Here is a 23,964-nt window from a genome sequence, read left to right on the forward strand (position 1 = left end):
CCGCGGTGTTGGCCGTCGAATGGCGCTAGCTGCGCAGCATTTGTGCACCGCCGCCGTCAGTGTCAGCCAGTTTGCCGTGGCATACGGAGCTCCATCGCAGTCTTTAACACTGGTAGCATGCCGCGACAGCGTGGACGTGAACCGTATGTGCAGTTGACGGACTTTGAGCGAGGGCGTATAGTGGGCATGCGGGAGGCCGGGTGGACGTACCGCCGAATTGCTCAACACGTGGGGCGTGAGGTCTCCACAGTACATCGATGTTGTCGCCAGTGGTCGGCGGAAGGTGCACGTGCCCGTTGACCTGGGACCGGACCGCAGCGACGCAAGGATGCACGCCAAGACCGTAGGATCCTACGCAGTGCCGTAGGGGACCGCACCGCCACTTCCCAGCAAATTAGGGACACTGTTGCTCCTGGGGTATCGGCGAGGACCATTCGCAACCGTCTCCATGAAGCTGGGCTACGGTCCCGCACACCGTTAGGCCGTCTTCCGCTCACGCCCCAACATCGTGCAGCCCGCCTCCAGTGGTGTCGCGACAGGCGTGAATGGAGGGACGAATGGAGACGTGTCGTCTTCAGCGATGAGAGTCGCTTCTGCCTTGGTGCCAATGATGGTCGTATGCGTGTTTGGCGCCGTGCAGGTGAGCGCCACAATCAGGACCGCATACGACCGAGGCACACAGGGCCAACACCCGGCATCATGGTGTGGGGAGCGATCTCCTGCACTGGCCGTACACCACTGGTGATCGTCGAGGGGACACTGAATAGTGCACGGTACATCCAAACCGTCATCGAACCCATCGTTCTACCATTCCTAGACCGGCAAGGGAACTTGCTGTTCCAACAGGACAATGCACGTCCGCATGTATCCCGTGCCACCCAACGTGCTCTAGAAGGTGTACGTCAACTACCCTGGCCAGCAAGATCTCCGGATCTGTCCCCCATTGAGCATGTTTGGGACTGGATGAAGCGTCGTCTCACGCGGTCTGCACGTCCAGCACGAACGCTGGTCCAAATGAGGCGCCAGGTGGAAATGGCATGGCAAGCCGTTCCACAGGACTACATCCAGCATCTCTACGATCGTCTCCATGGGAGAATAGCAGCCTGCATTGCTGCGAAAGGTGGATATACACTGTACTAGTGCCGACATTGTGCATGCTCTGTTGCCTGTGTCTATGTGCCTGTGGTTCTGTCAGTGTGATCATGTGATGTATCTGACCCCAGGAATGTGTCAATAAAGTTTCCCCTTCCTGGGACAATGAATTCACGGTGTTCTTATTTCAATTTCCAGGAGTGTATTTTGAACGCGGATGGTAGTTGGAGCTAGATGCATGGGATGTTCCATTTCGTAAATGGTTAGGGAATTCAATACTCCGAGATCCATAATGTCAAGAATGTGTTGAGAACACCACATTCCAGGCATTACCTCTCACCATGGACAACACAGTGGCCGAGAGCCTTGACTCAACGACCGAGTCAAGCGGCATTTGCGTAAAGTTGTTAGTGCTAATAGTCAAGCAAAACTGCGTTAAATAACCGCAGAAACTAATGTGGGACCTACGAGGAACGTATTCGTTAGGACAGTCCAGCGATGTCTGGCGTTAATAGGCTATGGCAGATGACGACTAACTCGAGTGCCTTTTGCAAACAGTACGACATCGCCTGCAGCGCCTCTCCTGGGTTCGTGACCATGTCGGTTGGGCTCTTGACGACTTGGAAACTGTGGCCTGGACGGATGAGTCCTGATTTCAGTTGGTAAGAGCTGATGGTAGGTTTCTAGTGTGGTAAAGACTCCACGGAGGCATAGAGCCAAGTTGTCAACAAGGCACTGTGCAAGCAGGTGGTGGTTCCATAATGGTGTGGACTGTGTTTACATTTAATGGACTGGTTCCTCTGGATGTTCGGCTACTTGGAGAAACAACGACGGAAATTTTGTGGATGAAAAAAATGTTCAAATGTGTGTGAAATCTTATAGGACTTAAGTGCTAAGGTCATCAATCCCTAAGCTTACACACTACTTAACCTAAATTATCCTAAGGACAAACAGAGACCCAAGCCCGATGTAGGACTAGAACCTCCGCCGGGATCAGTCGCACAGTCCATGACTGCAGCGCCTAAGACTGCTCGGCTAATCCCGCGCGGCTTTTGTGGATGACAATGCGCCATGTCAACGGGACACATTTGTTCGTGACTGTTGTAACATTCTGGACGACCCGAACGAATCATTTGGCCACCCAGATTGTCGGACATGAATCCCACCGAACATTAATAGGAGATAATCGAGAGATCAGTTCGCGCACAAAATCCTGCGCCGGCAACACTTTCGCTGTTATGGACGGCTATAGAGGCAGCACGGCTCAATATTTCTGCAGGGGACCTAAAACAATTTGTTGAGTCCATGCTATGTCAGGTTGCTGCATTACGCTAGACAAAAGGAAGTTCTACACGATATTAAGAGGTATCCCATGACTTTTGTCACCTCAGCGTATCGTCTCTAACCGAGCTTATGTGCTAATATGAATAAATGTGATTCTTTATCTGTGTTAGATGAGGCAGGATGTCGTGAAGGTATGGGAGATTACTTTTTTTCGGAACAGGAAAGGATCAAAGGAGAATTTTTGAGAAACGTTTAGTATTGAGTGGTCCCTGCAAATTCTCGGCTGCAATCTGGACATCATTTTAAATTCCTTTAATTGAATTTTCATTATTTGCTCTATCCTTTTAAATTTTGTTTCTGCTTCCTTCGGGTTCAACTCCTGCTTTTTTTTCTTTTTGTATTGCACAAAATTTGATTTGAAGGACATGCACAACGGAGACGCATGATTAATAGATTGACATACGCTTCAGTTGTAATAATGATTTATTGAATTCACTGCACAATTTATCGAGCAATAAAACAGCGACGTCCGTGGATACAGAGGCTCATTCTTCCAATAGCGCAAGACAGACAAAATATCCAAATACGTATGGTACAAAAGGTGAATTACGTGCAAAAGTTCGGATAGTGTCCGAAGCGGTCCGCTTAAAAAACATTGATTTTTTTAATCGTACTCCGATAACATACAACATACCCCAAAATCAAACCTATACTATCCTAGCTTTTGCACAATACGATATATAATTTTATTGGACTAGTTGTCGAGCATAACGTGTTCCATTACAGAAGCACTGATCTAAATCTTACGTTTCTCTTCATAGAGGGAAGTAAACGGCAACAACAGCTAGATGAGGCACTAGTGGCCATGATAACAGACGATTTTCAACCGCTTTCAATCGTCGAGGACACTGGTTTTCGACGTTTTGTTTCACTGTTGGACCCACGATAATCGATACCAAATCGAAAAAGGTTGCGCCTCACGATTGAGGACGATTACCATAAACAGAAAGAGGCTGTAAACTTGGCCGTGGAAGACTCTACTTGTGTTTCTTTAACGACCGATATTTGGACCTCACTCAATAGTGAGGCATATATTGCTGTAACTGGTCATTTCATTAACAGTAATTGGTGCCTGAAAGCTTTAGCTCTCTAGACACTCCGTTTCCCGGAAAAGCATACAGCGCTACATATTAGTGAGGCGTCAGATAACGTAATTTCAAAATGCAACATTGAAAACAAAGTTGGAAACATGACAACTGACAACGCCTGTAACATGACGGCAGCCGTACAACTTATTCACAGTGGCAACATAGATATGCAATATGTGCCTTGTTTAGCACACACCATCAATTTAGTTGTGAAGAGTTCTTTGAACAGCAACAGTGAGCTCTGGATAATGCGGGAAAAGGCCAGAAAAATTGTTAGCTATTTTAAAACAAGTTGCAATGCTAATGAAAAACTCCATGAGATCCAAGATCTAACGAAAAAACCTGTTCATAAATTGATTCAGGAAACCGAAACTCGATGGAACAGTACGTTTTATATGCTACAACGTCTAGTGGAGCAAAAAGAATGCATTGCAGCCTGTTTATCATCTTTGTATTCAGGTGTAGAGAACCTCACAGCTGACGAGTGGCGAATTTTGAACGAATGTTTATGTGTACTGGAGCCATTTGAAGTGGTAACAAGTGAAATCTCAACTGAAAACTGTACCTCTCTTTCGAAAGCTATTCCAACAATCAGACAGCTAATCCTAACCGTACGCAATGGGAAGTGGGCTACCACGACAGCACAAGAGCTACAGCAACATCTGCACAACTCACTAATAGCCCGGCTAGGATTAATAGAAGCAAAGTACATGCCGTTGCCACAGTTCTCGACCCAAGATTCAAAACGTTACCATTTACGAATCCCATTCATTCAAAACATGCCGTTGCAAGCCTAATTGCAGAGTGTACATACATGGTAGAGACCGTACGATCTACTCATTCTGCTGCTAACGACACTAGCCACACGTACCATTTCGTACAAAACGCCAGTTGTTCCTTATGGACTTCTTTCGATGAAGAGGTTTTCAATAAAAATCTAATGAAAAGCGGTTGTGATAGCATAGACCTGGAGGTACAACGATATTTGGAAGAACCGTACCTACACCGCACGGATAATCCTTTACACTACTGGAAAAAAATGAAAACAGTTACCCAGGTCTAGCTGTCGTGGCAAAAAAATACCTTGCAATACCTGCAACTTCTGATCCCAGTGAAAGAATATTTTCGAAAACAGGACTACTTATAAACAAACAAAGAAGCAGACTAAAAGGCCAATTGGTTAATAAAATCATATTTCTAAACAAAAATCGACGGCAATGCAGCAGTGGGATGTAAATATGCCTTCTGCTGAACAACTTTTGTTTCCTTTCTTTCTTCAGTAAGTAAACGCATGTACGCAGTTTCTGTATATAAAAGGCTACAGCACTTCTGTTTTACGTTTAAGCATGCATGCATACATGCAGAATGTACAAGGTAATTTATTTTGTAAGAATAAAGCTTCTGTTTCATGCGAAATCTGTGCTCTGTTTTAAACAACAATTCCATGATTTTTGTCTTAAGAGACATATACTAATACTTCAGTACACATTAATAACGGTAGTACAGTTGATACCAATCATAGAATTTCAAAGTTTTCTGTGCACGTACGTACGACGAGCACGACCGCTGCGGCTCAGTGCTTCGTGTACTGAAGGTTTGCGCAATTTCTCAGAGAGCGCAACTCTCTCAACTTCTCGAGCGTACCCGCGACATTCTCGAGAAATTGCCTTCGCGTCGCGCGTTTCTCGAGCGCGATCATAGCCCGTCCCTACTCTTAGGGGACGTGCTAGACAGGCAAGGTTCGACTGCAATAAGGAAAATTACGGCGGGCCGGATCGCGGTCGGATTGACCGTGTTCGCGGGCCGGCGTTGGTCCGCGAGTCGTACTTTGGAGACTCCTGTTTCAATCGAAGCGGTGACAGTAGTTAGCGTCGCGGATTCACACTTTGCAAAGCCCAGTATTCGAAACCCGATTATTATTTTATTTTTATTTTTCATTTATCTGCCCACGTTCTTGAAAGAACACTGCACGAGTTGTTTACAGTGTATACTGAAATAACGTTGTCCTTATTCATCTAATAATATTATGGCTGGTGAACGAATTTAACAAAAATGAGTAGAAATACTATTTGAAATTGTTTTCAGTGAAATTCCTGTAGCATATCTTCATTCATAATCAGCTGCAGTCGCCAGTTTTCGGAAAAGCGATCCGTTGTGTGTGGTCTGTCACAAAATTATTACCAACGTATGAAATCTTCAGCAACGTTTCTTTCCCGTGTGCGATTCATACGAAAAAATGTCACTGTGACAAACGTGCCTTCGCGCAATGCTCATGGTGTTAGGAATTTCTATGTTTCGAATGTTTCTGCAGTTGTTGTCATCCAAGGGCATTAACGAAATCTTTCTGAAGAATAAACGTAAGACTAAAATATAATTAGTGAGAGCTGATCTGAGAAAGAAATATGAAAAGTAAAGAACTCCTGAAAATAACATATGCACACATACAAATGAAAGATTACTTATTGTGGAACACAGTTGTAATTTTACAATTAATATAACGTCCTTGTGTAATCTTATATTGATAAGCAACATTTGTGTAGTAACTTATTACGGAAATCGGTAGATAAATAAAAAAAAGTAAAGTAAAAAAATAAATAAAAACAAATATCAGGTTTCGAACGCGGGACTCAAAAGTGAAAAGCCACGATACTGGCTACTATGTCAGCAGTAGGGGATGACGTTATCATGCGCAGACAGGCAGTTAAATTACGTCGAAAACTTTGATGGTCGTTTTCTTAGAAAAGGTCCATTATCTATGGACAAGCCGAGACACGTATTCGCTTATTTTGGCTCATCTTCCACTGTACGAAGTTTCTGGGAAATCGGGTTATGGAACATGCTGGGTTCTCCTCGTGAGCGGAGGGCCAAGCAGGGGGTCTGGAGGCGTCGAGGGGCGTAGGCGCAAATGGTGTGCGAATGGAAGTAAACTGATATCGGTATTACCGAAGTTACGGTAAATCGGGGGTCACTTGCAATAACTTGATTAAAAGGATAATAAAATATAAACAAACTGTGGTAGGCCATCAAGATATATAACTCACACACATGCAAAAATATTTGAAGTATTAGGCAACAACGTAACGGTATATACGCAAAATAAATGAACTGGGGATAAAAAACCATACCAAGTGAATTGTCATCATATACGTAGGCTACATTATGGATTTGAGTGATATAAAATAAAGTGGGAAACCATACTAAAAAAACTTAAAACTTAAGTATAGGAATGAAAGCAGCAAAATAACAAACAACATAATCGGGCTGAGGGCCCTGCATTATACAAAACAGTACTGACATGGAAAGAAGGTTAAGAGGCGAAACAAATAAACTAATGACAGTTTAAAAAATGTGCTTTAACCTGTAATATATCATTGAAGAAACTTGTAGTTATTTCACTAAAACATATCTTTCAACGTGGTTTGCTCATTTAGTGGATTCCGTTTCAGATTACATAAAATTTCATTTTATTCCAGTAAATTATGGACTCGACTTTGGATGTAAATGAAGGATACTTAAGTTGTTACCCATGCCTGAGATAGAAGGTTTTTGTGCTTTTAGGTGCCTAGTTTCCCTAGATTTCGAGTTACTTAAGTCCTCATGTTCTATGGATCGAATAGTAAAAGTACACCCTTTTTTGTACAACATAAAGGCATCGGCAGTCAGTACAACTAATCTGGTAAACATCTGACATTGCGTGTGGTTTGTGGCTGCGGGTTTCGTGCCGTCCCAAATTGTAGGCCAACTTGGCTCTGTACGCAGATGTTATACCGTTTTTTGTTTTAACCACTTGCCAACTTTGTCAGAAATGATTCCTTTATATGGTATTTCACCATATACATTACTTGCTTATCTTTAACGGTAAGTGTGAAAGTGATCCCATAATTATTGCCTTTATGCCTATTAAGCTGTATCTGTTGGTTAAGCATGTCTACTGTTTGCATAGAATAACCGTTAGCATGTGCTGTGTATTCAGTACCTCTCAGTTCTCTTTCATGTGTACTGAGCGTTATTTGATTGGCTCGCTGCAACATAGCCCATAACGCAGCCATCTTAGATTTGGTGGGAGGTTGAACAAACTGTGAGTGATACTACTTGTAACAAGAAGATCCAGATACGGCAAGAAGAAATTGTTGTGGTATTCAGGTGTAAATTGAATTTTGGGACGCATGCCATTTAGATTTTGTTGAAATTGCCGGACTTGTTCATTGGGACCATTGTCCATAAAGAGTACACTATCAACGTAGCGTCGCCAGTACACTGCGTTATGTAAACAAAAATAACTGATGCTCAGTATGACTGACGAGAAGATAGGAAATCATACTCGCAATAGGTAAGACCACAGTCAGCCCTCAGTTTCCCTGTAAACTATAGTATTACTATACTGAAAATAATTATGATCCAGCACTAGTTTGGTAAGTGTTATGAATTAGTCAATAACTTGATACTCAAGATTAGCACACTGTTTTAGGTTATTCTCAATTGTGGGTACCAATTTCTTACTTCATACTTTAGTATCACGTTAGTAATGCCTAAGGTAGCTACACATGTGTCACTTGTAATATCAACGTTATCTAAATGACCAATGAGCTCATCCTTATCTTTTGTGGTACAGATTGTACGAAGTTTGGTCAAGAGCAGCAGTAGTATAGACAGCTAGAGTAGTTGCAGTTTTGTAATCACAAGTAGAGTGCGTATTGTAAGACAAACCCTTATTCAGTAAATTTATTGCTTCACAACCGAGATCAGTATTGGAACCGATCTTCAACATATTATGGAAACGGAACTACATTTAGGTGCATCAACCGAATCTGATTTGTCAAATCTCAGGCCCAATTTTCTAAGCTTTGACTCGTGGGTATCGGTTATTTTATTTTTAAAACATCAGTAATATAGATAATATGATTTTAAGCAAGGTCGAAATTGAAACAGTCAAGCTCTTTAGCTAATCGTAAATGGCCACTATGCATATTCTTATTAACAGAGTCCTTATTTACATATAACGGCTTAATATAATATGTTATATTTGTCCCTCCCCTCCTTCTGCAGTTCACAGTTTCTTGTACACCTGAATATGGGATTTTATCATCCCGAAACCTGATGCGAGGTGAATAAGCCATTATTACAACTAAAGCGAATATGAGTATATTAATCTTTTTCTATTATTTGAGCCAATGTTTGTTTCGTGTCCATGCACAATAATTTCTACTTGTGTTTTGTACGTCTTATTCTGTTTTTAAGAATACGTTTTTTTCCATTACAGTTTTCATTGACATTTATTTGGGTACAACTAACTTTGGTCATATAAAATAAGAGGTATTAGAAAAAGATGAGTGGAGATGTTACCAAAAAAAATCAAGAAAGGTATTACGTGTATGGGAACAAGTGTATTTTTAAAACTTAATGTCGTCTACTTTCCGACAATTATAAAATTTGTTTGAAGTCTCTAATGAAAGTCTGTGTTACTGTGAAGAGTGCGTGATGGCTGCATTCCCGTCAGGAGCTTTTACAGTTCTGCGGAATTGTACAAGTGATGTAAATTCATCCGAAGTATGCAAAGTGAATACCGTATGCTTCACTATTATTTTCATTTATTTTCATGGAATATGACTTAATGAAGTGAATTCCATGTTCCTCCCAGCCTTAGTATAAGTAATAACGGTGAACTGTATAATTTTACAATAATTTTTGCAGGGTGCATGAAAAAATACTATGGCGCTGTTTACATTCTGGAATTTCAGCTTGAAGTTGTTGCAATATTGATGCCATGACTCTGTTAATAAAAATGAATCTGTCATATAGACAGGAAGAAGTAAAGGGCTGTTGTATTTGATTTTACAAAATTATGTTTAGTTAATTATAAATGTATGGCATGGATCCTTTATTGTATGATTATATGATAGCGGAACAAACACTGGTAGCAGTTACTTCTGTAAAGTATCTGGGAGTATGCGTACGGAACGATTTGAAGTGGAATGATCATATAAAACTAATTGTTGGTAAGGCGGGTACCAGGTTGAGATTCATTGGGAGAGTGCTTAGAAAATGTAGTCCATCAACAAAGGAGGTGGCTTACAAAACACTCGTTCGACCTATACTTGAGTATTGCTCATCAGTGTGGGATCCGTACCAGGTCGGGTTGACGGAGGAGATAGAGAAGATCCAAAGAAGAGCGGCGCGTTTCGTCACTGGGTTATTTGGTAACCGTGATAGCGTTACGGAGATGTTTAATAAACTCAAGTGGCAGACTCTGCAAGAGAGGCGCTCTGCATCGCGGTGTAGCTTGCCAGGTTTCGAGAGGGTGCGTTTCTGGATGAGGTATCGAATATATTGCTTCCCCCTACTTATACTTCCCGAGGAGATCACGAATGTAAAATTAGAGAGATTAGAGCGCGCACGGAGGCTTTCAGACAGTCGTTCTTCCCGCGAACCATACGCGACTGGAACAGGAAAGGGAGGTAATGACAGTGGCACGTAAAGTGCCCTCCGCCACACACCGTTGGGTGGCTTGCGGAGTATCAATGTAGATGTAGATGTAGATGTAGGTTTGAGAAAATCGTCAAAGTACCGAATTAACCATGTTGGATGAAAGCAAATATTCACCTGACATTCGAAAGAATTGGTAGCTGAGCTTTTCTGTTCACTGAGCACTAGCATATCTCGTTAAGAAGGTCTAATAGTTTTTGGAAATTGAATGAACTGAAATTATTGTTTAACTGAACGGAAGGCATGGGTTTAAAACAGCATGCTTGGCTATTTCTCTAACCATAAATTACTGCCTAATTTCTCTTGAGAAGTCACAGTGTAATAAACATACGCTTTTTAAGCGGCTTGTATAACAGAACAAAAAATGGTTCAAATGGCTCTGAGCACTATGGGACTTAACACCTTTGGTCATCAGTCCCCTAGAACTTAGAACTACTTAAACCTAACTAACCTAAGGACATCACACACATCCATGCCCGAGGCAGGATTCGAACCTGCGACCGTAGCGGTCACGCTGCTCCGGACTGAGCGCCTAGAACCGCGAGACCACCGCGGCCGGCATAACAGAACAATTATCAGCACAGGTAAGCAATTTGCAGCAATCCAGATCTCAGGCGACAGTGGGAACACTGAGCACATCAATTGCGAGTCACCAAAACAAGTATCGCATACGACAGAAACCTGTCCTTAGAAAAATTAATGAATTACTGTGCTGATGAACCCCTTACGTTATTTGATTTTCAAACAGCTGAGCAAAACTGTACTCGGACATTTCTCTCTTTACTTATTCTGATCATCACTAAACTGACACACAATATTTTTAGCGCAACGCAATCTGACTTTCAATAACCCCTATAAAAGAATGGCCCTGACGAACAATAACCTATACCTTTCATGAATCACTTATCTCACAAAAATCCTGGTTGCTCGAACTACTGCAATACAGCAAGCGCCAATACTGCCAGCTAAATAAAAGATTCTAACTACGGAAGGCACTAACTACTGATAGGCATAGTCAGCAAATGAAAGATTTTGATAGAGAACTAACAATGTATTTACCATCAGTTCGTGACATCCAGTCTTACAAATTTCGTTTTTCTGACGGACACACGTCCAGATCGTCCGCTGTCAAAACTCTGCCATCTCTCTCCCCACATCCACTACTGTTGGCGGCTCACCTCCAACTGAGCAACGCTACGCGCTGTTCACATCGAACTGCCCAACGCTACAATAGCAAATATTCCATCAATGCTATGTGGCGTTACCAACATAAAAACCTAAACAGTCTACTTACACGACCTCCAAGACCGTTCTAGCAAGCAACTTGCTAATAAATAATCTAAATTTCGAGACTAAAGTTAATCAGGTCCTGAAGTACATGCGGTCTCACTACTTTGCTGAACTTACTGTGGCAGTGGAGGTAGCACAAACACACAAAAAACTGCTAATAACAACGAATATATCACAGATTACTGCAAATGTGCTGAGATTGGTATAGGATGGAAAGAAGTGGAGGATGGGGTCAGGCAAGTCAATAGCCCGGTGATTCAATAAATAAGTGAAATTCGTGAGAGGAATATCAACATATATTAAGGAAATCGATGATGTATCTACAGTCATACTGATAACACCACCTACAAAAATGATACGAGAATGATGGAAGAACTTTGCAAAATACAATGTCAAAATGGGACACAGACTGGCTAGAAAATGGATCCACCAAACGTTTATTGTTCAGTATTTGTAGATAATTTTGCAGTCCACGCACGCAGCCAAGAGACAGCATACAATACAATGTAATACTTATATTCCTATGGATCTTACGTTGTATTATTCGCTGTCTCTGGGCTGTCTACCAGGACAATGAAATTGTCCACGAATTTTAATCAATAAAGAGAAAGGAATATTGGAAATAAAGTCAGATGAGGTTTCGATAGCATCACCAATAAGTACTGAAAAGTACGAAAGTATGACAAACAAACAAACTGTAATGTATGGCATGAATAACTCAGCCTAATGGAGCAAGGGAAAAGCAGAGTAAAATGACTAAGCAAAAGAAGTATAACAAAAAAATCATTATCTAAAGCAGTAAAATTACCAGACAGTGTGTTGATCGGATTGTACGTATGCCTCAGGAACACGAATTACAGGATCGTGATAGGAAATGAAAAAGCAAATGTCGTAGGAAGACTTCAGGCAACAGAACAACAGCAGGAGCTCTTGAACTGAAAAGTAATGCAGATATACAACAGACATGTCTTCTTCTTTCAGCAGCCCTGTTTAATCTCCATGTACGAAGAATAACATTCTATCTTTCAATATTTTTTAAAAATAGGATACTCATCTACATCATCATGGATACTCTGCAAATCACATTTAAGTGCCTGGCAGAGGGTTCATCGAACCACCTTCACAATCATCTTTTATCCCAATATCGTATGGCGCGCGGAAAGAATGAACACCTATATCTTTCCGTACGAGCTCTGATTTCCTCATTTTGTCGTGGTGATCGTTCCTCCCTATGTAGGTCAGTGTCAAAAAAATATTTTCGCATTCGGAGGAGAAAGTTGGTGACTGAAATTGCGTGAGAAGATTCCATCGCAACGAAAAACGTCTTTCTTTTAGTGACGTCCATCGCAAATCCTGTATCATTTCAGTGGCACTCTCTCCCACATTTTGCGATAGTACAAAACGTGTTGCCTTTCTTTGAACTTTTTTGATGTAATCCGTCAGTCCTAGCTGGTAAGGATCCCACACCGCGCATCAGTATTCTAAAAGAGGATGGACAAGCGTAGTGTAGGCAGTCTCCTTAGTAGATCTGTTACATTTTCTAAGTGTCCTGCCAATAAAACGCAGTCTTTGGTTAGCCTTCCCCCCCCCCCCCCCCCCCCCCCAACATTTTCTGTGTGTTCCTTCCGATTTAAGTTGTTCGTAATTGTAATTCGTAGGTATTTAGATGAATTTACGGCCTTTAGATTTGACTGATTCATCGTGTAACCGAAGTTTAACGAATGCCTTTTAGCATTCATGTGGATGACCTCACACTTTTCGTTATTTACGGTCAACTGCCAATTTTCGCACCATTCAGATGTTTTTTCTAAATCGTTTTGCAATTTGTTTTGATCTTCTGATGACTTTATTAGTCTATAAACGATAGCGTCATCTACAAACAACCTAAGACGGTTGTTCGATTGTCTCCCAAATCGTTTATATAGATAAGGAAACGGCTTATAACACTACCTTGGGGAACGCCAGAAATCACCTCTGTTTTACTCGATGAATTTCCGTCAGTTGCTACGAACTGTGACCTCTCTGACAAGAAATCACAAATTCAGTCACATAACTGAGACGATATTCTACAATCACGCAATTTGACTACAAGCCGCTTGTGTGGTACAGTGTCCAGAGCTTTTCGGAAATCCAGAAATACGGAATCGATCTGAAATCCCTTCAGTCGTCCCATCATTTTCTTCCCTACGATTTTGCCTTCGAAAATGTTTCATTGCAAAATATCATGTCTGATTAAGTGTCCAACAATTTTCCTTTGCCTTGATCTATAACTTTCAGTAATTCTTTCTTCTCCCCTATTTCCTGTAGAACCCTCTCATTCGTTTTTCTGTCAGTCCAGCTAGTTCTTGTAATTCTCCTCCAGAACCAAATTTCCGCAGATTGTAGTCGAGCTTTTTTCTGCTTTGTTAAAGTCCAGGTTTCACATTCGTATGTCAGGCCACAAAGGTCTTTACAAATCTTTTCTTAGTGTGAAAGCTGATATGCTTGGTCAATTCTTCTTACTTTTCATCTTAGTTTGCAAGGGACTGTTAGCTAATGTTATTTTTCTCTTGATTTCCTTGAGGCATCTATCAAAAAAAATGGTTCAAATGGCTCTGAGCACTATGGGACTCAACTGCTGTGGTCATAAGTCCCCTAGAACTTAGAACTACTTAAACCTAACTAACCTAAGGACAGCACACAACACCCAGCCATCACGAGGCAGAGAGAGGCATCTATCGATTTCTTCCTCAGTGCGACCGAGATAATGAAATTTGGTTACTTCTTCGAGTTGTTCACTACATATTTTTATGTCAGTCTTGCCTCCACCCTCTTTCGCATCTATAACCATGATTTTTTTCTTCTTGTTATCCATTTTTAGTTTCAGTTTTGTCATCTCTTGAGTTAAGAGCTGAAGCATTTCAATCAATTCTTTCTCTGAGTCTACCGGTATCGCAATGTATCCGCAAATCTGCTACACTGAATATGGATACCATTAATTTTGACTCCAGTTGTCGTTTCTTTCATTGTTGTTTTTGCCTCCTCGATGACTGTATTAAATACGTAAGGTGACAGGGAGCAAGTCTGTCTTACTGTCCTTCTGATTTTTTCATTTTTCGTGTAACATTAATATCCATTTCAGTACTTTGACTTTTGTATTCTACTTATAATTAATCGCTTGTACTTCCAGTTAAGTCATACTTTACGCATTGCTTTAAATAATGAATTCCAATCAACCATATCAAACGCTTCTTTTAGACCAACAAACGCTATACATGTTTTTCTGTTTACTTCTAATCTTCTTTCCAATGTTTGACATAGTGCTAATGTTGTTCTCTCGTCCCTTTCCCTGTTCTCAAAGCCGGCCGAAGTGGCCGTGCGGTTAAAGGCGCTGCAGTCTGGAACCGCAAGACCGCTCCGGTCGCAGGTTCGAATCCTGCCTCGGGCATGGATGTTTGTGATGTCCTTAGGTTTAACTAGTTCTAAGTTCTAGGGGACTAATGACCTCAGCAGTTGAGTCCCATAGTGCTCAGAGCCATTTTTGAACCTGTTCTCAAGCTAAATTGATCGTTGGCTAAACTCTATTGCATTTTATTTTTAAACCTCTCATTAGCTATTAACAGTAATATTTTTGATGCGTGTGACAGAAGGACTAGTGTTGTATAGTTGCTGAACTCGTTTGCATTTGTGCTCTTGGGCAACGCATTAGTTCTACAGGGTGGGGTAAATAAAAGTGGCCTAGAGAACAGAGTTCCAGAGTACAAAGAAGCACTATAGCATAACTTGAAAGTGACCACTATTCATCTCTTGGCATTGTTGGACACTGGTCAGCATGTTGCTGAAGGCAGATCGAAGCTGGACGGCTGGAATTGCTGCAATCTCATCAGAAATATTCTGCATAAAATTCCTGAAGACTATGAAGGTTGTTGCACCTTAGACTTGAGGGCTTCGCATACAAAATAACCTAACACTGACAGGTCAGATGACATTGGTGGCCAGCTAAGGCCGCGACCAGACTGCAGGTCCAGGTGGAGTATTCGTCCGCCTGATCGACGTGATTTGCCAGTCTCTTGCAACAGACGTCGAATTGATTTGGTAGGACTCTGAAGCATTTTCTAGTGAACGGCAGCCACGTTTTCTGGTATGCGGCACGTTTCGGGATGTTTCTTGACTTGTTCAAAACAGATCCTGTCAGACGCCATTTTTGGACTAAACGGCACTTTGATATCATTAAACTTCTTACAAGGGAACCTCCCCATCTCACCCCCCTCAGATTTAGTTATAAGTTGGCACAGTGGATAGGCCTTGAAAAACTGAATACAGATCAATCGAGAAAACAGGAAAAAGTTGTGTGGAACTATGAAAAAAATAAACAAAATATGCAAACTGAGGAGTCCATATGCAAGATAGCAACACCAAGGATAATGTGGTTTCAGGAGCGGCGTGGTCCCGTGGTTAGCGTGAGCAGCTGCGGAACGAAAGGTCTTTGGTTCAAGTCTTCCCTCACGTGAAAAGTTTACTTTCTCTATTTTCACAAAGTTATGATCTGTCCGTTCGTTCATTGACGTCTCTGTTCACTGTAATAAGTTTAGTGTCTGTGTTTTGCGACCGCACCGTAAAACCGCGTAATTACTAGACGAAAGGACGTGCCTCTCCAATGGGAACCGAAAACATTTGATTGCAAGGTCATAGGTCAACCGATTCCTCCACAGGAAAACACGTCTGATATATTCTATACGACATTGGTGACGGCATGTGCGTCACGTGACAGAAATATGTTGTTGACCCACTTGGCGAATGGGTAAAAAGATTCTTCTACCTCGCCCGATTTAGGTTTTCTTGAGGATGTGATAATCATTCCCAAAAAGTGATGAAAACATAAGAGTTTGTCGCATAAATTGCAACAAATGAATGCAACAGTTTCACAGTCGCACAGTTTTCCCTGTGCTCTGTCAAAACATATGTTTTTAACGTTTTCAAATTTTTCCGTGCGTAGACCGTCAAATCCTGCATATGTCCAAGCAAATCTGAACATGTCCTGGAATTTTGGGGAGCGAAGTTGATTATGTGTGAGTGCCTGAACTTTGACGATTGTCTGAAAATAAAAAGTTAAACTCTTCACTCGAGGGAACACTTGAACCAAGGACCTCTCCTTCCGCAGCTGCTCACGCCAACCACGAGACCACGGCGCTCCTGACCTCACAATTTCCTGGATGTTGCCTATCTTGCACATGGACTACTCAGTTTGTATATTTTGCTCATTTTTTTCATAGTTCCACACAACTTCTTCCTGTTTTCTCGATTGATCTGTGTTCAGTTTTTCAAGGCCTATCTACTGTGCCAACTTATAACTAAATCTGAGGGGGGTGCGATGGGGAGGTTCCCTTGTTAGTAAATAACTGACCACACCGTTTCCACGACTTTGTTATCACGTAGCGTTGCACAACGAACACCCGCTGTTCCAATGTGAACGCCACCACCCCCTTTACACTGCTCCACTCACACTGACGCAGCCCGCTCTAGGCTGTGGACCGATGTGGATCACGTGGCGGGCGTACACGTGGTGTGTGCGTTACGGCTTGTTGTTACGAGGGCAGTTCAATAAGTAATGCAACACATTTTTTTTCTCGGCCAATTTTGGTTAAAAAAACCGGAAATTTCTTGTGGAATGTTTTCAAACATTCCCGCTTCGTCTCGTGGTGTTTCATTGACTTCCGACAGGTGGCAGCGCTGTACGGAGCTGTTAAAACGGCTTCTGTAACGGATGTGCGTTACAAACAACGGGCAGTGATCGAGTTTCTTTTGGCGGAAAACCAGGGCATCTCAGATATTCATAGGCGCTTGCAGAATGTCTACGGTGATCTGGCAGTGGACGAAAGCACGGTGAGTCGTTAGGCAAAGCGTGTGTCATCATCGCCGCAAGGTCAAGCAAGACTGACTGATCTCCCGCGTGCGGGCCGGCCGTGCACAGCTGTGACTCCTGCAATGGCGGAGCGTGCGAACACACTCGTTCGAGATGATCGACGGATCACCATCAAACAACTCAGTGCTCAACTTGACATCTCTGTTGGTAGTGCTGTCACAATTGTTCACCAGTTGGGATATTCAAAGGTTTGTCCCCGCTGGGTCCCTCGTTGTCTAACCGAACACCATAAAGAGCAAAGGAGAACCATCTGTGCGGAATTACTTGCTCGTCATGTGGCTGAGGGTGACAATTTCTTGTCAAAGATTGTTACAGGCGATGAAACATGGGTTCATCACTTCGAACCTGAAACAAAACGGCAATCAATGGAGTGGCGCCACACCCACTCCCCTACCAAGAATAAGTTTAAAGCCATACCCTCAGCTGGTAAAGTCATGGTTACAGGCTTCTGGGACGCTGAAGGGGTTATTCTGTTCGATGTCCTTCCCCATGGTCAAACGATCAACTCTGAAGTGTATTGTGCTACTCTTCAGAAATTGAAGAAACGACTTCAGCGTGTTCGTAGGCACAAAAATCTGAACGAACTTCTCCTTCTTCATGACAACGCAAGACCTCACACAAGTCTTCGCACCCGAGAGGAGCTCACAAAACTTCAGTGGACTGTTCTTCCTCATGCACCCTACAGCCCCGATCTCGCACCGTCGGATTTCCATATATTTGGCCCAATGAAGGACACAATCCGTGGGAGGCACTACGCGGATGATGAAGAAGTTATTGATGCAGTACGACGTTGGCTCCGACATCGACCAGTGGAATGGTACCGTGCAGGCATACAGGCCCTCATTTCGGTGGCGTAAGGCCGTAGCATTGAATGGAGATTACGTTGAAAAATAGTGTTGTGTAGCTAAAAGATTGGGGAATAACCTGGTGTATTTCAATGCTGAATAAAACAACCCCTGTTTCAGAAAAAAAAATGTGTTGGATTACTTATTGAACTGCCCTCGTATATGCATACATTCACGTCCAGTCGTATCCATTTGTCTGGGCCTCATTTATTTGCCTCACTCTGTTCTTTTTGTGAAGTCAGTTGTTATTATACCCTCTTTATAGCATTTAGGTACCACTTACTTTTCATGTTGTCATTACTGTTTTGTAGTTACACAGGGATGTCATATATACTTGTTGCTTTATTTGGTTTTTAACCTATTTGTTGCGAAGAAGAACTCTGCTTTTGTTGTCTCTCCTAAACTTCCAGTTTCAGCACCGCGGTATAGGTCTTCAGTATATTCTTTCTATTTGATATTTACATCTTCTGTTTCCCATTTTTGTCCCTCACAGTGTTATTCTTGGTTTTCTATCTGTGTTGCAACAGTTTTAATCTTGGAGTAAGTTTAACCCTGTTTCTCATATTTCAAGACTTCTTCTTCTTCTTCTTTGCTAAATTTTTCCAGCCACTTTTCTTTCTGCAAGCAGCACATTGTTGTTATTTTGTTTTTTATTGCTTTATACGAGGGCGGTTCAGAAAGTAACCTCCGATTGGTCACAGTGCGGGTTGTGGGGGGAGTAGCGACGCCATCTGTGCGTTCACGCACTCAACAGGTCAGTCGGCATCAAGCCGTGGTCGAGTGAACGTCGTACCTCCGCTAGTTTAGTTTTTGTGGCAGTTTTAAATGTGTGCTGCAATAGAAAACCCCGCCAAATGTGAAGTGCGTGCTGTCATAAGGTTTTTTACAGCCAAAGGATATTCTGCAGCAGCTATTCATCGTGAGCTTTGTGCCGTGTACGGACCAAGAGTTATGAGTGAAGGAGTTGTCCGTGAATGGGTACGTTTATTTAAAAGTGGACGAGAAAACGTTCATGATGAAGAGAGGAGTGGTAGACCATCATTGGTGACTGACGAACTCGTTCAGACAGTTGATGCAAAAGTTCGTGAAAATCGACGTTTCTCAATGTCGGAGTTGTCTATTGGTTTTCCACAGATTTCTAAGACTCTCTTGTACGAGGTAGTGACAGCAAGATTGGGTTACCGTAAGTTCTGTGCACGATGGGTGCCCAAAATTCTTACCGACTACCACAAAACTCAAAGAATGGTCTCTGCATTAGACTTTCTGTCACGTTATGAGGACGAAGGAGAACCATTGTTAAACAGAATCGTGACCGGTGACGAAACCTGGATTAAGTACGTGAACCCTGAGACAAAAGAACAATCAAACCAAGAAAAGCCTCGCAATATTTTTCTGCCAGAAAACTGATGGCAATGGTGTTTTGGGATGCCAAAGGGGTGTTGTTGGTTGAATTCATGGAACGTGGTACGGCCATTAATCAAGACGTGTACTGTGAAACAATAAAAAAGTTACGACGGGCTATACAGAACAAACGCCGTGGTATGCTGACTTCCGGTATCGTTTTTTTGCACGATAACGCCCGTCCTCACTCTGCTCGCAGAACAACGGCCCTTCTTGAGTCCTTCAAGTGGGACGTTATCAACCATCCACCTTACAGCCCAGACCTGGCGCCAAGTGATTATCACCTCTTCATGCATTTGAAGAAATGGCTCGGGTCACAGCGGTTTGATGACGACGAAGAGCTCAAAGATGCGGTCACAGGCTGGCTCCAGGCACAAGCGGGTGATTTTTATGCAGAAGGAATTTCAAAGCTTGTGAAGAGATACGATAAGTGCCTCAATCGCTATGGAGACTATGTAGAAAAATAGTGCAAAGATGTAGTTGTAAGATGTATATATTAAAAAATTTTTATTAACTTGGTGTATTTTTTTAAATCAACCGGAGGTTACTTTCTGAACGGCCCTTGTATAAGTTGTTCAAAAATTCTCAACGCATCGTTTCTGGAATAGCTGCTGTTCGCCTTTATCAAGATCGGTATCCACAGCATTCGACTCGATCGCGTACCTATTTCGCCACAATTACTCAACGGCTTCGAGAAGGGTGTACGTTCACCGTCAGCAGGCGTGAGTGTGGTGCTGCAAGGAGACGCCACACACCCGAATTGGAAGAGGCCATACAGCATCGCGTTGAAGAGGACCCGTCAATGAATACACGAGCAGTAGGATAGACGTCAAGTGACATCAGCCGATCCGACGTAACCAACCCCCCCTCCTCCACCGTGACTACCCTGATGCATACTTACCTTGCAAACATGTTTTCAAACGGCTGTAGTGCAGGAATGGTACGTTTGCGGCCAGGGGTTCCAATTCAAAATATTGTCTACTCAGTCCGTTCTACAAATGCTAGGTGTCTGTAACGGGAATTTTAGGACACCCTATATTGGTCAGGTTTTTTCAATATGTTTCGATATTTCATGAGTCAACCAAGGCCTCCTTGGCTCCGGTTTCATTATCCCTAATGTGCCTGTAACTGCATTTGTTATATCTGACTAATAACCTCCCAACTGCTTTCTTTCCTGTCTGGTTTCGCTGTTGCATACTTGAGTACGTGCACAGCCTCTGCATCCTTCGCCGCGCGGGGTAGCCGCGCGGTCTTCGGGGACTTGTCACGGTTCGCGAGGCTCACCCAGTCGGAGGTTCGAGTCCTACCTCGGCCATGGGTGTGTGTGATGTCCTTAGCGTAAGTTGCTTTAAGTTAATTTACGTAGTGTGTAAGCTTAGCGACCGATGATCTCAGCAGTTTGGTCCCATAAAATCTTACCACAAATTTCCAATTTTCAGCATCCTTCAATTTATATACTGCCCATTACCTTGGACTTGTCAACTTGTGTTTCCTGAGTTTCATGTTCTACTTTGCCATAACAATTGTATGGTCGATAACTGTATTAGCACCTGAATAACTATGACTAGATCTCATTTGGTTCCTTTATCTCTGCTTTACTGTTATGGACTCAATCATACATCTCACAATATCACCAGGTGTCTTCGATGTGTAGCGTCCTCTTTTTGGAGCTTCATAATATGTGGTTGTTATAACCATTTCATGTTATTCATAAATTTTTTCAATATCTTTAGCGTTACTGTTTGTCCTTGGTAAATATCCTTGAATTATTGTTGTTCAACTGGGCTAGCTTTCAACTTCATCATTAATATCCTGTTGCTGATATGATTAGTCATCATTACATCATGCATCCATTTCTATGTTAATACAGTAGCAGCAGTTGATCTACAAGTGTACCTCTACTGGACATGTTCTACGAACATTAGACACGAGCTGTCGGAACTGCCATGAAGCACTGCCATGGTAAGGCCTACCAACGAGTTTTTTTATTTTTTTTAGGAAGAATCCTAGCGCTTAGGTGGAAAAATAAACATGATGTATACTGACTCTCCGCAAAAAGTCAAGCAACCACCAGAGATGTTTCTGTACGTTCAAAAGGAGGCTTTACCTGAACAATAGTCCACCCCCGTTAGGTGAGTGGTCAGCGCGGTGGAATGCTGCGCCAAGGGGCCCGGGTTCGATTCCCAGCTGGGGAAGGAGATTTTCTCCGCTCAGGAATTGGATGTTGTGTTGTCCTCATCATCATTTCATCCCCATCTCCGACGCGCAAGTCGTCCAATGTGGCGTCGATTGCAGTAAGTACTTGCCCTCGGCGGCCGAACTTCCCCGAATGGGGGACTCCCGGCCCACAATGCCGTACGCCCATTTCCATTACCAGAACAATACACTGAGGCGACAGAAGTTATGGGATAGCCATACCTATGTATACAGATGGCGGCAGTATTGCATACTCGAGGTATCAAAGGGCAGGCTATTGGCAGACCTGTCATTTGCAATCAGATGACTCACGTGCCTGCCGATGGGAATTAACATACTTTGAAAGAGAAATGGTAGCAGAAGCTAGACGCACGGGACATTCCAGTTTGGAAATCGTCGGGGAATTCAATGTTCCGAGATCCACAGTGTCAAGAGTGTGCCGAGAATACCAAATTTCGGGCCGACGGCCTTCACTTAACAATCGAGAGCAGCGGCGTTTACTTACAGCTGTCAGTGCTAACAGACAACCAACACTACTTGAAATAACCGCAGAAATCAATATGGGACGTACGACGAACGTAGCCCTTACGACAGTGCTGCGAAATTTAGCATTTAAGGGCTATGGCAGCAGACGACCATGTGAGTGCATTTGCTAACAGCATGAGATCATCTGCAGTGCCTCTCCTGGGCTCGTGGCCATATCTGTTGGACCCCAGACAACTGAAAAACCGAGGCCAGGTCAGATGAGTCCAATTTCAGTTGGTAAGAGTTGTCTACAAGGTACGCTGCAAGCTGGTGGTGGCCCCGTAATGGTGTGGGCTGTGTTTAAATGGGATGGACTGCGGTCTCTTGGCCAGCTGAACCGAAAATTGACTGGAAACGGTTATGTTGGGCTACTCGGAGACCGTTCGCAGTCACTCATGGACTTCATGTTTCCAACCAACGATGGAGTTTTTATGAATGGCAATGGTGCATGTCACCGAGCCACAGTTGTTCGCGATTAGTCTGAAGAACTTTCTGGACAGTTCGAGCGAATGATTTGGCCACCCAGATCGCCCGACATGAATACCATCGAACATCTATGGGACAGGCCAGTTCGAGCACAACATTCTGCACCGGCAACACTTCCGCATTTAAGGACGGCAATAGAGGCAGCATGGCTCAATATTTCTGAAGGGGACTTCAACGACTTGTGGTGTCCCTGCCATGTCGAGTGGCTGCACTACGCCGGCCAATAGGATGTCTGACATGATATTAGGTGGTGTCCCATGACCTTCCTCGCCTCAGTGTAGCCTGGCAACGTACAGCTGCGAGGCTGAGTGGCAGATGGCGGCTGTCGACACCGAGTGTGCGGCGCCAAACCCAGGAAGAGTGTTTTGATGGTTCACTGGAAGACTGTGCCTGGAGTGCTTGCACTGGCTGTGATTAGTGGTGTGTGCCCTGTACACATGACTGCTCAAGGAAGCTTTCCAGCATTGCAGTGTGCAATTAGCAACCTTTGATACTTTTTGTAGATTTCATAGCTTACCACGGTGGATTGATCTGATTGCTTGTCGAATTTTCAAACTGTGTCGCTATCTACAACAGGCGATTGCAGACACACACAGTGACGTTATCTATGTTGCTCAGTATCATTGTTGCTGTTTGTGGGAAGGGCTTCGGTCACACGAGTGTTTGTAATCATAAAACACTAGTCCTAAATTCTCAAGTTTTGAGTCTGGTATCTCGATACTTTCAGAACTGAGGTTTAGCTATGGTGAGAACGTGTCACACTCTTACTATCTCACCTTATTCATATTGTCGGATGACGTGTGTATGCAAGGAAGGCTTTCAAATGAGTGTTTTCGGATCTGTGTCCATACCATACTTCCTCAAAATATGTGTAAGGCATGTTTAGTGAAATTGTTTAACATCTACATCTACATCTACATGATTACTCTGCAATTCAGGGTTCATCGAACCGCTTTAATAGTACTTCTCTACCATTCCACTCTCGAATGGCGCGTGGGAAAAAGGAACACCTAAATCTTTCCGTTCGAGTTCTGATTTCTCTTATTTTATTATGATGATCATTTCTCCCTACGTAGGTGGGTGTTAACAAAATATTTTCGCATTCAGAAGAGAAAGTTGGTGATTGAAGTTTCGTAAATAGATCTCGCCGCAAAGAAAACCGCCTTTGTTTCAGTGACAGCCACGCCAACTCGCGTATCATGTCAGTGACACTCTCACCACTACTGCGAGATAACACGAAACGAGCTGCCCTCCTTTGCACTTTTTCGATGTCCTCCGTCAATCCTATCTGGTAAGGATCCCACACCGCGCA

This window comes from Schistocerca serialis, chromosome 2 (genome assembly GCF_023864345.2).
Source record: "Schistocerca serialis cubense isolate TAMUIC-IGC-003099 chromosome 2, iqSchSeri2.2, whole genome shotgun sequence".
In the NCBI taxonomy this organism is placed as follows: Eukaryota; Metazoa; Arthropoda; class Insecta; order Orthoptera; family Acrididae; genus Schistocerca; species Schistocerca serialis.